At 35.6% G+C, this 16738-nt stretch overlaps 1 long non-coding RNA gene across 3 annotated transcripts; it reads left to right on the top strand.

The window, feature by feature from the left end:
• Window positions 1–635: 635 nt before the first annotated feature.
• LOC141633852 (uncharacterized) lies at window positions 636–3509 on the top strand. 3 transcript variants are annotated; one of them, XR_012538608.1, is made up of 6 exons: window positions 636–1058; window positions 1763–1832; window positions 2432–2578; window positions 2670–2704; window positions 3024–3088; window positions 3256–3509. It is a non-coding gene; the product is annotated as an uncharacterized LOC141633852 (long non-coding RNA). The 3 variants fall into 3 exon arrangements; XR_012538607.1 differs by having other exon boundaries at window positions 1763–1846; XR_012538606.1 differs by lacking the exon at window positions 1763–1832.
• The last annotated feature ends 13229 nt before the right edge of the window (window positions 3510–16738 follow it).

The following is a 16738-nucleotide window of genomic DNA, read 5'->3' as shown; positions in this document are numbered from 1 at the left end:
GGTTTCATATGGTCCTGTTTAGGAACTAGCTTGACGCTTTTATCTCCACATTCCATAATTTATTTTGCCTTTTCTTACCTGAACCTCCCTATTCCTATACTATTTGTAAGCCCTCGGCTGTGACAGACATTGTTGGTTGGAATGTGTGCATAGTACATGAATCGTCTATCATCTTTTTTGCATGCATGTTATGTAGGTCGCAGTTTAGGTGAGTGATTGTTTCTCTTTCTCTCTTATACATATATAATTCACCCTTTACTTCATGAGAGAAGAGTGACCACGTGAGAGTCCGATTTTGTTGGTCTTACAAGGTCGATAGGTCAGCTCTATTTATGGACATCATACAACTCGTTTGCGTATTGACTGTTGTAGCTATGACTGTTAATTTTCGATTGCATTAAATTGGTTCAAGTAGACAAGTTATAGCTAGCTATGAGTTTTCATTTCCGTTATATTAGTTTGCATTTAGTTTACTCGAGGACGGGTAAAGGTTCGGTTTGGGAATATTTGATACGTGCATTTTATATAGCCGTTTTAGCCTTATTTTCCAAGTATTTCTATGCATTTTTATACCGTTTTGTATTGCAATATGCCCCGAATTGGCTACTTTGGTTTGTTTTGTCTGAATTCACTACAACAATATGGGGCAAAAGCATCATCAATAAGTAACCATCTAAGTATTTATATGGTTTCTTTGGTCAAAGAAACCATTCAATAAAGAAAAATGATCTCTTTCAAATAACAAAGAAACCATTATAGTGCAAAAATGGTTTCTTATATTAAAATAAGAATTAAAAAAACTTCCAGCATATATTGTAGTCACTTGCCCTCTCAAAGTAAATATCTCAACCACTCTATTTAGGAAAAAAAAAATATGTACCCAGAATAATTGTGTAAAACAAAATAGAACTCCATAAATTAGAACTCCAGAAATTATACCCAGAATTCTCATCTTACTTTCATCACTTTAGATCTAAACCTTGTCACAATCTCTCAGCACCAAGGCCCTGCTACGACAACGCCGCAGCTCTCCGCCGGTGAAATCTCTGGCATAAGAGGTATTTTGTTTCTCTTATCCTATTTGAACTAATTGTATATGAAATTATCATTGTTGGTTACATTTTATATCCTTTGACTGATATGGGTAAAACCGTTACAAAAAAATTCTAAAGTAAGCTAGTGTCTTTTGGAATTAGGGTTCATATATAATTGGGGATTTTGTATGAGAAAAGATTACGGTAATGTGTTGTTGTGTTTATATGATGTTCTTAGATATGAATGATGTTAAATTGAGAGATTTATGAAGTTCCCGATTTAAAAGGTCCTGAAAATTAGCCCTCGAGTTGGAAACTACAGAGTAAATCATTTATCAGTAACCAGAATATTGTTCCTTCAAGTAAAGAAGCTACCATTCTAAACTAATGATTACTATGTACCCGTTTACCATGTACAATATACAATTAAGTGATTAACCAATCCGTGTTCCGATTACATTTACGTTGTTCAGATCCAAATAGGTTGTTGGATTAGGCTATTCAATACGTTATGGTTTGCTTGGCCTGTTTAATCCTACCATTAACACAAGGTTTTGAACAAATACCTTGCTTTAAAGATGACTCCGCTGAAATTATCTCATTTCTTATTACATTTTATGTTGTGAGCTAGTTGGTATCATCTATTCTTTATAAATGTTCTCGAACTTCTTTATTTGCCAAACATTAGTATTGTTTTTTTAGTTCAAATGATTATTATGTTTTTTTAGGTTAGGAAAATGTGGATTACATTTTTTTCTCAAACGCAAGGAAGCAGAGGCGGAAGAAGATCGAACTGAAGTTGATCAATGAGTGTTTGATTTTTTTATGCAATTTTTTAAGAAAATATTGTCATCATTTTTGTATTTCCTGCAGAAAATATTACTTGCTTCAAGTGATTGTAAAAACGAGTACTCTTTATTTTACATACTCCGTATATGGTATCTTTTTAAATTAGGATGGGATGTGTGTTTTGTTGCATGGAACACGAGTATGCGCATAATCGACTCATTATGGCCTCATATGTAATTGTACAACAATGAGCAGTAGGTCACATTATGGCCTCATATGTAATCGACTCTTACTATGTTTGTCACATATCTTCTGGATTTTAAGACGGTCTTTGGGTTATTCGATTCATGGATTAGAACATAGAAGTGATAAAGTACTGTTGGATGACTAAAGAAGGCTTAATATGAAGTGTGATAAACGAACAATATGTTCTTTCAGAGTGCTCTGTGGTTTGTTGGCTTTGTGTGAAGATGTGATTATCCATATTATAGTATTCTCGTTTACATCTTCATGATTTGTACAATATGATTATTCATATTATAGAGTTCATGCATGTGATTGATACCTTTGTTTTCGTTCAACTCCAATCTTGCACCATCTTATTGCAGGAGACAAGAGAATGGCTCAATGGCATAGTAAATTTTGGAGATTCCAGGTCAAATACTTCAAAGAATCAAATAATTAAGTCTACATCTCCTCTTCGTCAATCGCCGTTATCCCTCGCCTCATCTTAACCACTGTTCTACAGCAACCAGGTATATTATAATTTTTAATGTATTTCTTAGGTATGCTACAATTTTTATATGGCAATTACTGGTGACGTTCAACTGCTAATGTTTTATGCAGGACGATTGATCAATCGATTTCCTCATTCAGTTAAGGTAATTCTATGATTTTGATACATTCACGTCCTTTTGTCACTTTGAACTGTCTCTCGCATATCTTCAATCTTCTGGACCTTAGTCCGATGTAAATATTTGAATCAATGGAGGTAGTATTGTTGGTTTTCATTTGACAGCTCTAAATGAGTACGCAGTATTATACAATACAACATCTTTCTCGATTATAACATCTCTTCCCCCAATTAAACATATAGAATGTTTTTTCCTCCTACTAAGAAACTTCGGGTGGAAATTGAAATGCATATTTGTTTCTTGAATTTCTTTGGTTAGTGACTTACCCGATTCTCTTTTTCCTTAGCTGCAGTTGCTCTCCAACTTGCTTTTGTTGTGTCACAATAATGTCTGCTCGAATATATTGTTAAGGTAAGAGTGAATATCTTTTGAATGAGAGTACATATGTAATGTTAAGTGCGTGATTAATGTTCATTTTATGCAGCTGCATTATTTGATGAGTTCTGATTATTTAAGGTACCTTCAAATGATTTTTGATTTCTAGTTATTTGTATGACTGGATTTTATTTTCCATGCAGATAAATTGATGTTTAGGATATTTGGGTCCAAGATTAGTTAATAAGGCTCAGCCAATGTACTCAACAGAAGTAGATGAGGAGGTATATAGTGTAGAATAATGAGTTGGGATTTCTTTATATCGAATTTGTAAGTTCTTGAAAATACCTTTAATATTTGGGATACTTTGTGCAAATACACTGTATTTCAAAATATATTGTAACTATCAAAGTGATAATGTCATAAATTTTGTAATGTTATTATGTATTTTTGATGAGATACTGTGTATGCAGTATAAAGTTTGTATCGTTTATGTCTTTATACTTGTCCAAGAAATTGTGAATGGTATGAGAGAACAAAAAAAAAGAAAAAAAAAATCAAAGAGACCATATTTCAATGTCAGTCGGTTTCATTGGAAGAAGCAAAGAAACCATCTGATTGTGAGAAATGGTCTCTTATCTTTAGCTAAGAAACCATTTTTCCCACTCTAGTGGTTTCTTTTCCTGATATTTAAGAAACCATCTAACTATCATCATTGATTTCTAACTTTTTTCAAAGAAACCATTTGTATTTAGATGGTTACTTACCCTAAGAGACCTTTGACCTTGAAACCATCTCAATGTTGGTTTCTTAGGCCAATTTCCAATGGTCTCTTAGCCTTATTTTCTAGTAGTGATTGCAGAAATGAACCTGAAAGTGGTGAAACCGTACTCTTTTCGTCCTGTTTTGCATGCATTTTGAAGAGACGGGAATGTTAGAGTGAGAGTTATGCATTGGGATGTGTAAAGGGTGGTCAACGGAGCAGTCAAAGACGATTTTGAAGCTGACTTAGAGGAAGAACACTCGATCGAGAAGCATTCTACCTCGATCGAGTGGTTTGGGAAGTTGAAGAGGTCGATCGAGTGCTTTGTTGTGCTCGATCGAAATGTTGTTTAGTGGGTTTCCTCGATCGAGTGATCTTTTTACTCGATCGAGAGGATTAGCTGCTGAAGACCTCGATCGAGTGGTTTTATATCGCTCGATCGAGGGGTTTTTGATTTTAGACGGGCTTAATTAACCCGTGTTATGTTATTTCGTGATGGACTTAGTTTTCCTTTTTAAGAATTCAATAATTAGGTTATTAGGTACGCTGTTTTCTACGCTACTTACACATTATTCATCTTTGAAACTCTTAATCTCTCTTTTACACTTTCTACTGTAAACTCTCTTTTCCTTAATCTTTTGCTTAGTGGATTTGATCTTTACGCCGGAATCGCTTGAGATTGTAATCTCTCTTCTCCTTTTAATCTTAATCTCATTATTTCCTTGCTTTAATCCTTGTTTTATTGTCTTAATTATTCTGCCCTAATTTAGTTTATGCATTATTATTGTTATTATTTCATCATGCCTTCAATTAGTTTATTCATTATTGTTATTATTGACAACATTAGTAATACGAGTAGCTAAATTCTTTCATGTTGGGATTAGGAAATCCAAGGTAGGATTGTGACGATGTAGCGAATAGACTAGATTGTTTACTTGTGAGAATCTGTACCCATGGCAATTTAATTATAATACTGACTTAGTTGAGTGCACGCTTCTAAGTTACCTTTAATCTGGTTAAATTTACTCCTGGATCGGAAGATTGGACTAAATAGACCTGCTATGAACAGTAGACTACCCTGACGAGGACGGAAGTTAAGTTAATGGAAACATAGGATAGAAAGTTGACCGGAAGGACCTTTCCTGTATCCGTCTCACAGTAGATTATCTAAGCTATTTGCAGTTGAGTCGCTGGACTACCATGGTGAACCGAAATCCTGACATGTTCTCTCTCATTTGATCATCTCTATTATATTTTCTATCTTTTATTGCTCTTTCTTTACTGCTCATTCCTTTAAGCCTTTATTAGTTTATAAACCAAAATTTAAACCCCCCTTTTTGTGACCAAATAGACGGACCTTAAAAGATATCTTGCCTTCTTGTGGAGATCGACCCGACTTCCCTAGCTATATTAGTTAGTGCCAGTTGGTTATTTTTGGTAGGTACACGACTAGCCTGTCAACCACCACGACAGTCGACTCACCTCCCACAACCCAGCCAACCCAGATCTCAATTGTGCCCTTACTAGTGGTTCAATCAACAGCAACAACAACAACAACCAAACCCTAGCCTAAAACCCACGGTCAAAACACCACCCCTGGTCGGTCAACGATGGTCACGGTCTGATCAAGGGTGGGTCACATGGTGGTCTCGGTTAGGGTCAAGGTCGAGGCATAGTTAGGTCATACGGTGTTCAATTACAAGTTATGTGAATTAATTACAAGACAAATTATATTATGGGACGGTCTTACCTTGAGACGATAATAAAACTAAATTCCCTTTCTTTCTTCTAGATCTCTTTCTTTCCTCTCTATTATGTGTGATATTATTATGTGAAGGTCATACCGTGTTCAATTACAAGTTATATGAATTAATTACAAGACAAATTATATTATGGGACGGTCTTACCTTGAGACGATAATAACACTAAGGGGTCGTTTGGTTACCCACTAAAAAACACAGGAAGTACAATTCATGTGAATTGCAAAATGGGTAACTTGTTTGGTTACCCCAATTCACATGAATTGGAACTTCCCATGAATTCTAATTCCTCCATAATGGAGGAAGTTGCTTACCTAGGCCCCCCTAGGTAAGTGGGAATGCCTACATGAATTGCAATTCCTATATGCAACCAAACAACATTTTCTAATTCACATGAATTCTAACTTCATGTGATCTTTCACTTCCTAGGCAATGGAAATTCCTGCATGCAACCAAACGACTCCTAAATTTCCTTTCCTTCTTCTAGATCTCTTTCTTTCCTCTCTATTATGTGTGATATTATTATGTGAATAGAAACTATAAGGTAGGTCTAGCCTTGGTTTTATACTAGTAGAAGGTAGTCTTAGGAAGGTAATAGGAAACTTCCTAATAATTTATACTATGTATTATTATTATTATTATTATTATTATTATTATTATTATTATTATTATTATTATTATTATTATTATTATTATTATTATTATTATTATTAATTCGGGCATAGGTTAAGAAACTTATGCCCACTAGGTATAGAATAAGAAACCTAAAAAAGAAATAATTAAATTATGTTTTTATGGAAAATTGCAATATTTTATCACTTTTACTTTTCTTTAGAATAAATACATTTAATTCTTTCCTTTTTGATTTTTTATCCTATGGTTGGTGGGCATAGGATAGAAAAACCCTTATTAATTACATAATCAATTATTGTATACTACCTACTTGGTTTACACGAGCCCAATACACCATCCCGACTCATCCATTATTTATTATATTATTCCGTCTCACAACATATCCCATAATTATTAAATATCATTTATAAAATATTCAAATAAAATTTATAAACACATTTTAAAATCACATTTAACATTTCCACCGTTTGACTAACCACTAACCATGCCACTAAAATACTGGGTATTACAAATACGCTGATATTTTGATGTCCACACAACTTGAGCACATTTCTTCTTCCTCTTTGACTTGTCTAACCACTGTCCATGGCATCTGAACATGACGTTCAACCCTGAACACATTCCTCACATTCCAGATACAATAGAGCATAGCCATAATAGCAACATTTGGCCGCATTTTAAACATCTCCACTGTCTCAGGATGAGCCATAAAAACATGTCTAAGAGCACTTGTTTCCTCATTTACCTTAAATTCCGGAGGTAGGTCGCATCGCTTGCTAATCGCAACATATGTTACACGTTGTTTCTCCCATCTCTATCCTTTGAACTCAGTTGTGCGTAACGGTTGTAAATTTGTTTCAACACTGGGGCCGGTTGATCAGGATAATTAAGCATAAAAGCATGTATAATCTTCCCCGATTACACCTGAGCCTCCCATTGCTCCTTAATAAATGTTTATGTTCTTCTAAAAACATTGCTCTACGTTTATGACCATCAAGAAAACTTCCAAATCTTTGATTGTGGAACCCACACTTCGAAATGACTTTCCATACACCTTCATTGCTGTTTAATACCTTTATCACAAATAGACACATAAACCGCTTAGTTTTCGATCTCCTTTGCAGATTTACTTGATCCTTAGCCCTACTATTGAAATTTCATTACTCTCATATTTGACGATTTTATATGGAGGACTTTTTTCAATGTGATACTTAGACCATCCTCAAGCAAGGTCAACTGGTAGGTCATGACCTTGCCTGGTTACACTAATCACCAATTAACCAAAAAATTATGGTAACCTTTGGAGAGAAGAGGTCAATTTGTGACCTTTGGTGGAGCAAATTGACCCAACTCATGACCTATATGTGGCGATATGTGATTGGTTGACAATATTAATAATTAATAATATATATATATATATAAAGGTGATATAATGTGGAGAGATGTAATTGGTTGGAAAGTGAAAAATGATTGGGTTGATGACCTAGGTCGTGACTTTCTGCTTGGGAGGGTGAAAGTAGGACAAGATAAATAAAGTGAGATTAAGAGTAAAACAGGGTCGCGACCTAATTAGCACGACCTTTGCTTGGAGATGGTCTTAGGCTTTACCAAATGATAGCCTAACTCATAAGCAATTTCATTGCAATGATCAAACACATGCTCAAATGATATAAACGGATATTCAAATAGATAATTATTACTATAATCAACTCCGTCTCCAATAGGGTCTTCAATTTTTTTTCTTAAAAAGACGATTACGAAAACTAAATTATTAATATAATAAAAGCGATAAGCGCGAAATGTCCTGGCCAAAACATGTGAAACACACGAACAGGCCTAAACTTATCACTATTATTACTATTCGACTAAAATACGTATTTTTATATAAATTAAGTTTTAAAATATTACCTTTATAGAAATCATGTTCAAAATGAATTATTAAATTAAATAATTTAAAAATATCAAATAAAGTAATTAAACGGTTAAATAAATTTTAAATGTCAAAATAAGAAATTCGCGGGTGTTACAATCACCCCATATTTTAAAAAGTTTCGTCCACGAAACTTGAAAGTAGAAAATGAAAGGTTATAAAGATAAAGCCAGACTTTTTGAAATTGGTAACTAAAACATTAAAAGGTTGCTCATTGAAAGAATTAAAATTTCCTTCAAAAGTTTCAAGTAAAATTTTCCAGCAGTACTAGATTCTCGTCAAAGGAATGGAAGTGTTCTCGTTGCGCATTCAAGAACATCACATTCCAAATCAAAGATAAGGCCAAAAACCAAATCATTTGCAGAAATCCAAAGTCAAAATACTTCCAAAAATGTTTATGAAGAGTTTTCAAAAGTATAAGTCTCTTTCATGGAACGAAATTGCTCTTGTCGTGCATACAAGAGCGCTAACTTTCCAAGTCAAAGGCAAGTTTAAAACAAAAATCATTCGCCGACAAGTGTAGAACAAGTTATTAAACTTCTCTAATAACGAGTTCTAACATCCTATCAACGTTAAAACCAATTGAAAATGATAATCCACTCGAATTTTCTTTTGCAAAAGCCGAAATATAAATAAAAGTTTCATTTTTAAACTCATAAAGGAGTCAAGTTCTTGAAATTATAACATTAAACTTTGACAAAGAATCATAAATAAATCAAAGTTAGTTAGAAATTGAACAAGTAATCTCGGGTTTAATAATTAAAAGTCAATAAAAAGAAGTTATACTCAAAGAACAAAGGAGAATTAAATCCAATTTTCATTTTTCAAATCTTTACAAATAGGTAAAGTTTTGTAATAGTAATATAAATTTTTAACAAAGAACCAATAATGGTAGCTTGAAATATTTAGAAATTGTACGAAATGGAAAAACAACTTAGATATTACGTTTACAAAGCATGCTAAGAGAATTTAAAGTTAACCAACAAAAGAGCTATGATGAACTTCCTAAGGGTAAGAGTCGAAGAAGGTCAACAAAGATGTCAAAGAAAGAATTTCTCATAAGCCTCTAGACTAGAATTCAAGAGGAAAAGCACAACCAAAAGAATAGGAGATGCATGAACGACAAAGCTTATGGTCAAGGAAAGAGGGAAAGGTACAAAGGTGAGTTGAGAGGAGAAATTACAAAAAGAATTCCAAGGGTAAAATGGAATGAATGATATAAGAGATACTCCGAAGGTAAACCAAAAGGAGTTTAGAAGAAGGATGAGTATCACGGGATAAATGTAAGATAAGGTTGATCAAGGATAGAAAACACACCCGTAACGGTGTCGGGATGAACGATGGCTGATGCGTGTCTTTTATATGATGTTTTACATCCCATTTTACACGCATTTCAGAGCTCATTTGTGTAGTTTAAGCTGCCATTTCTCCCTATTTCCGTCTACTTCCGTATTTTTGTACATTATTGCAGAAATGTGAAGAATCCAGCGAAAATCGAGCTAAATCCGTCCCCGAGTATCTTGCATTGCATTTGACGTGAAGTATTCGCTTAAGGAACGAGCTTGGTGCGCAATTCAAGGCCCAAAAGACAAATCCACAAGATTATAGAATTCAATTAGCAGCTCAAGCAGTCGATCGACCACTGCCATCTGTCGATCGACCAACCTCGATTCGGAAGCTCCTTATCAGATATCAAGACCGTCGATCGACCATCCTAGCAATCGATCGACCAAACTGCTATTCCGGCGAGAATTAAAAGACCGAGGAAGCGCAAGCCCATTTAGTTTAGGTTTTGGAAATAAAAGTTACGTATGTTTGCTATATAACGTAACTTAGAACACCAGTTTTAGGGATCCGATTTTTATCAAGTTTTTACATTAAGTTTTACACAGTAAAATTGAGTTTTATTAGGGTTTGGAATATTGTTTAGCATTGGAATTTTCGCTCTTGTTCTTAATCGTTCTTCGGCTATTCTCGGTATTCTTCTGCCCAATTTCAATTCACTTCTATTTCGTTATTAGTATAGAATTGCTAGTTAGATTCCCAAAACCATTTTATTGTTGCATGTTAATTGTTTGTCCTACCGCTTTAATTATGAATTCAGTACTTTTATGCCCTAGTATTATTGTTGTTATCACCTTCAGCGTGAGTAGCAAAATAGTTTGTGCTAGGATGTAGGGGAATTATGGCGTAGGCGGCGTAGTATTAAATTGGGTCAATCGCGTGTCGATCGATCGATCGCTTTACCGGTCGATCGATCGACCACGTGAGGTTAACTTTCGTTTTAATTGATTTTAATGATGTATTTAACGAATCGAATGCATGCGACCAGTTAGATGCTTAATTTATGACTGACCCATTAGATCGAAAGATAGGGAAAGTTGTTAGATCACCAATTAAGATGACTAAACTGTGCTGAGATCGAAAGATAAGTAGAGTTTAGACCGTTAGTCACTTTTCAGACGAGAGTCCAGTATTAGTGATATTAGGGACCTATAGCGAGATCGAAAGATGTTATTTGTTAAGAGTGGACCGAGAGGACCTCTTGTTTCCCGCCTCACTTGTGTTCGATTTAGACCTGTTTAGTATGCTGCCGCCGAAGCTATAACGAACCGACCATCCTAGTACCTCTTTTTATATTTGATTTCATCTATTTGCTTAGTTTACTTTATTTTATCGCTCATTAGCTATAAACCAATCCAATCAAACCCCTCACCTTATTGTTACCTTAGACTGAATTTAAACAACTAGAATTTACGTCTGCCTCTCTGTGGTTCGACCCGACTGCCGCTAGCTATAGTTGTAGTTGGAAATTATAAATTTATTTTTGACACCTCACAACGGGTATCAACGGCTCCGACTTGATTCTCGACACGAACGGCTCTCCTTGTCTCAGCTTCCGGGTCATGAGGAGGAGGAGAAATCTTTTTCTTATCGGGGCAATCCTTGATGAGATGACCGGGCTTCTTGCAATGGTAACACTTCAAGGGCATATCAAAGCATCCCATCCCGGGGTGATAAGCTTGCCTACACTTGAAGCACTTGTGGGTCTCCTCAAGGTTGTCTTCCGACGAGGGAGCTTGTCCACCTTGCACTTGTCCACTTGGTCCTTGTCCTCTTGGAAAGGGCTTCTTGTTCTTATTAACAAATGACGAAGATGAGGGCACAAAGAATCTCTTGCCATGGACGCAAGGACGACGATTGACTTGAGCATTGGCATCTTGTTGATTCCGGAGAATTTGAGTAAGGGCTTCTATGATAGTATTCTCCACCTTGGTTGGTCACACCATCTTCTCAAGACACCAAATAAATCAATCAAGTTAGCACCTAACAAATAACACACACAAAGAGACTACCAACTTAAGTCCTTAGTTCTACCCATCTCTCTTTCATTATTTAAGGTCAAGTTCAAATTTAAATTGGGATACACGTGTGTGCGTCGGGAGCAACAAAGGGTCTGATACCAACTGTGAACCCCCGCAATAACGCGGAAAATATAACTTATAAAATATAGCGGAAAATAGGAAATTTTTGAAAGTTTTAAAGTTTAAAGCACGGGTTTATTAAAATCTGAAACATAAATAAAGAATGTGTAAATAAAGATAAGTTTATACAAACGTGATAGTCAAAGGTGAGGAAAATATATCCCTCGAATGACAAAATGATAAATGGTGAGTCTAAGCAATCCTAATAAACTAACTACTAGTCCAAGGTTTAGTTCTCGCTAGCCCACACGTCTTCCCCACGTAAGCATCTTCACAACCTGTCATTCATGTAAACATGAATGCCACAGTAAGTGGGGGGTAACTCAAGGTTCTCCCAGCCACAAAATGTCGAAACACAGATAAACAAGAACATATTTGAACATCATAGATATAACCATTTGATGCAAGCATTGAGATATGAGACTAATATTCAAAACATGTGTAGTCAATCATAGATAAGGCATATGGTACATACATATGAGACAATCCAACGAAAACGTCATAACTGATAATACAACTATAACCACGATAGAATATCACATGTCACTGATAAATAAGATTAATATCATAATACATGTGAATGGAAACCATAGCCATGAACTATGAAAGCCAAATAACATACAATCCACGAAATGGGACTACTAACATCACATATAAAGCAAAGAATCCGGCTCAGAGGCTACCTTTCAAGCATGTCCAAGACACAAATCCTTAAGTACCTTGACTCAGCGGTTACCTTTAAAACATGTCCAAGGCACGACCTCTAAACTATCTGGCTCAGCGGTTACCTTTAAAACATGTCCAAATACTACAAACAAGTACCCGACTCAGAGGTTACCTTTGAAACATGTCCGAGGTACAACAAACAAGTATCTGGCTCAGCAGTTACCTTTAAAACATGTCCAAATACTATAAACAAGTACCCGACTCAGAGATTACCTTTAAAACATGTCTGAGGTACAACAAACAAGTATCTGGCTCAGCGGTTACCTTTAAAACATGGCCAAATGCAACAAACAAGTGCCCGACTCAGAGGTTACCTTTAAAACATGTCCAAGGCACAACACTTAAAGTATCTGGCTCAGCGGTTACCTTCAAAACATGTCCAAATACTACAAACAAGTAGCCGACTCAGAGGTTACCTTTAAAACATGTCCGAGGTACAACAAACAAGTATCTGGCTAAGCGGTTACCTTTAAAACATGGCCAAATACAACAAACAAGTGCCCGACTCAGACGTTACCTTTAAAACATGTCCGAGGCACAACATACAACTATCTGGCTCAGCGGTTACCTTTAAAACATGGCCAAATACAACAAACAAGTGCCCGACTCAGAGGTTACCTTTAAAACATGTTCGAGGCACAAAAAACAAGTATCTCGCTCAGCTGTTACCTTTAAAACATGGCCAAATACAACAAACAAGAATCAGGGACAGGATTATTAATGTCACATTCATACTTATGGCTTGCATCTCACCATAAGTACGGATGGAAACATCAATCCCGACGATCATACCGCAACTACAGGGCTTATAGCTCACCCCTAGTATCCGATAGGACCAAGACTCAGGGACGGGATTATTAATGTCACATTCATACTTATGGCTTGCATCTCACCATAAGTACGGATGGGAACATCAATCCCGATGATCATACCGCAACTAGAGGGCTTATAGCTCACCCCTTGTATCCGATAGGACCAAGACTTTCACAACCGAACAATACTAGACATTATCTAGAGTACGTCTCACTACAAGTAACTATTTATAAATATTTCATACATGTATTACATTAATAAATATTCCACTTCATAATTTAACATGCCGGTTAAATAAAATATAACAAGCGATAATGAATAATTTACAAGATAAAATGTGACCAACTCAAGATACTCATTTACGAGCCCAAAACGCAAACAATACATGGCCCATTAAATGGAACCTAATATACCTAACACCATAATCATGTGAAGCCCAAAATAAGACTTATCTAAAATCCACTAAGTGGCATACAACAAGCCCAAACACTTAATCATGTACAACCCAAAAATTTAGTCATAAGAAGTCCTACCATTTACTCACATAAAGCCCGGCAATTAAAATCAATTGAGCCCAACAAACAAAACAAATGAGTCCAATAAAATAAACATGTAAAAGAACGATATTCAACGAATCACGTTATATAAAACACGAGACGGAAATTAAAATTCGAATAAACCAAACTTGGCGCCAAAAGCACCCATTTTGGGATCGAAGTTAAGACGAAAATATAATTAAATAACGGAATTCCACAATTATAAATCATGAGAGGAAAATATATAAATGAACGATATTTAACGAATTGCAATTTATAAAACATGAGACGGAAATTAAATAAATCAAGCCCAAAAATTAAGACAACCAAACATAAGCATATATAAGGCCCAATAGTAAAATACCATAATCATAATCAAAGGAAGGAAGGGGAAGTAAGGACGTGGGATTGAGCATTCAAATGCAACATAGCAACACAAGTGAGACCGTCTTAAGACGGATTTTTAAGCATGAAACAAGACGGAAATTTATCTTACAAATGACCCATATCATACTTGCATATACACTCGAGACAGACGTAAATAAATTGGCTCAAACCCAAGCTAGAAACCCGTCTAAAAACTGCCCCAAACATGACTCGACACAACCCCTTATTCGACCAAAGCAACAGTTTGAACCAATCTTAAGACGAGTTTTTAAGCATACAAAAGATGAAATGTTTCCCATAAAAATGACCCAATTCATACATGGACATGCCCTTGAGACGAAAATAAGAGAGTTGGCTCGAACCACCAACCAAACATTGTAGAAAACACGAGATAATTGAAGACAGGGAGATGCATTATACTCCGTATCACATAATTGCTTAGTTCACATTTAACCACGGTCAAGACAATTCAACAATTAGTATATGACGTAAATCTTAAAGTTTTATATGATAAAAACCACTGCCAAAGGGTCCACGACTAATATTGCAGACAAGAGTAAAATGTATGTGCATCACGAAAGTGTGACCAAAAACCAACATAGTTCCATTAAGCCGACAACCGTCCCATATTGACCACCAAAACAGTTCCAAAATTTCAGCATCGAAACCGTCTTTCACAGCTCCAAGAACGACATCCAAACAGTCGACATCAACCCATTTTAAGACAACTTTTAAAGCGATATTTACACGGAAATTAAACACACATACTTCATGCATAGCAACCGAATTCGAGTATAAAGACGGAATTTGACTCGATAAATCCAAGCATACAAATTAGAAAAGTGTAAAGAACCAAACTTTGTCAAACAAGGGTATATAAACCGATAAGTAAAACGGAATTCGACATTCTTGTCGAGTAACCTATCGCCGTTACCTTAAACGCTCCTTATTCCTCGAATAAACGGTCCACAAAGCTTAAGTCTTCCACCGGGTCTTCGAAACCTTCATCAAAGAGCAAGAAACCGAAAGGATTGAGGCAAAAACCGAAACTTTTATAAGACGGCCAAAAACGAAACCATCACAAGAATGAGACTTTATTACCTTGAAAGAAGGAGGAAGGAAAGAGGAAGAGAATGGTACAAAAATTAAGAGGAAAGGTGAAGAAATGGAGTCGGGATCTGCATTACAAGGTCACGAAAATGGCGTTATAAGAGCTATGTCTGAAATATTTGGTTTGTTGCTGATGCAGGTGTTTTGTTGTTGTGACAGGAAATGCGAAAAGAATGGGTAAGGGGGTCAGTGGGATAGGATTGGTCAAAATGTATGAGAGAAAGTGTAAAAATATTTTTAATTTAGTGAGTGGTAATAAAGGTAGATAGATATGTGTTGTCGATATGGAATTGGTCGAGAATAGATTAGACTCACATGTGAAAATGTGACGGTCTATTACGTGTTAAACCTACTATAATTTAACACGGAACTTTATTATTATTAAACTTATCACTATTATTTCTATCCGACTAAAATACGTATTTTTATATAAATTAAATTTTAAAATATTACCTTTATAGAAATCATGTTCAAAATGAATTATTTAAATTAAATAATTTAAAAATATCAAATAAAGTAATTAAACGGTTAAATAAATTTTAAATCTCAAAATAAGAAATTCGCGCGTGTTACAATCACCCAATCTTTTAAAAAGTTTCGTCCTCGAAACTTGAGAGTATAAAATGAAAGCTTATAAAGATAAAGCCAGACTATTTGAAATTGGTAACTAAAACATTAAAAGGTTGCTCATTGAAAGAATTAAAATTTCCTTCAAAAGGTTCAAGTAAAATTTTCCAGCAGTACTAGATTCTCGTCAAAGGAATGGAAGTGTTCTCGTTTCGCATTCAAGAACATCACATTCCAAATCAAAGATAAGGCCAAAAACCAAATCATTTGCAGAAATCCAAAGTCAAAATACTTCCAAAAATGTTTATGAGCATGAATTGGTTGTTGTGTGAATCTAATAGCATACTTGTTTGGCTAATTGTTCTTGTGTTGGTGAATTGTTGACATTGGAAATTGCTGGAGGATGTTGATGATGGTTTTGGAGATGGAAGGCGGTTGGGAAACCGTCTTCCGCTCAAGTCTCCCTTGCAGCTTCCCACTCCAAGGGAATGTGCACATTAGTACTTGGGTTATGGAGGGACTCATGCGGTGAGGCAAGTTGTCTGGCAGGGGACTCGAGTCGTACTCGGGCCCGGTACCACGGACGTGTTCCGAGTACCTTAGTGGTTTTGGAGACGTCGTGGGCATGTCCTGGTCACGGTTGGAGGAGATGAGTTTGGTGGATGTTTGTCATGTTACATACCTCATTGAATTAGTAAGTTAGTTGCCTCTCTTGTTTATTATTGAACATTCATATCATTGGCTAACAGTTGGGTTTAAATGTCTGTGATGAACCATATGGTGATTTCCGCCCTTATGGGGAGCAGTGTCGACAGGTGCACATGATTGAGTATCGAGCTTGGGAGCGGTCTACCTCGTTGTCGCCACTTGTTCTTTGATAAGTGCATATTTTATACATTTTAACCCCTTATATTAGTTTGATTTTACATATCATTTTAGGACTTATTAAAGTGTTTTTAAGCTAATATTGTGTTTC

The sequence above is a fragment of the Silene latifolia genome, chromosome Y (genome assembly GCF_048544455.1).
Source record: "Silene latifolia isolate original U9 population chromosome Y, ASM4854445v1, whole genome shotgun sequence".
Lineage (NCBI taxonomy): Eukaryota > Viridiplantae > Streptophyta > Magnoliopsida > Caryophyllales > Caryophyllaceae > Silene > Silene latifolia.
The sequence above is the reverse complement of the archived record's forward strand: the minus strand, read 5'-3'. Positions and strand labels throughout refer to the sequence as shown.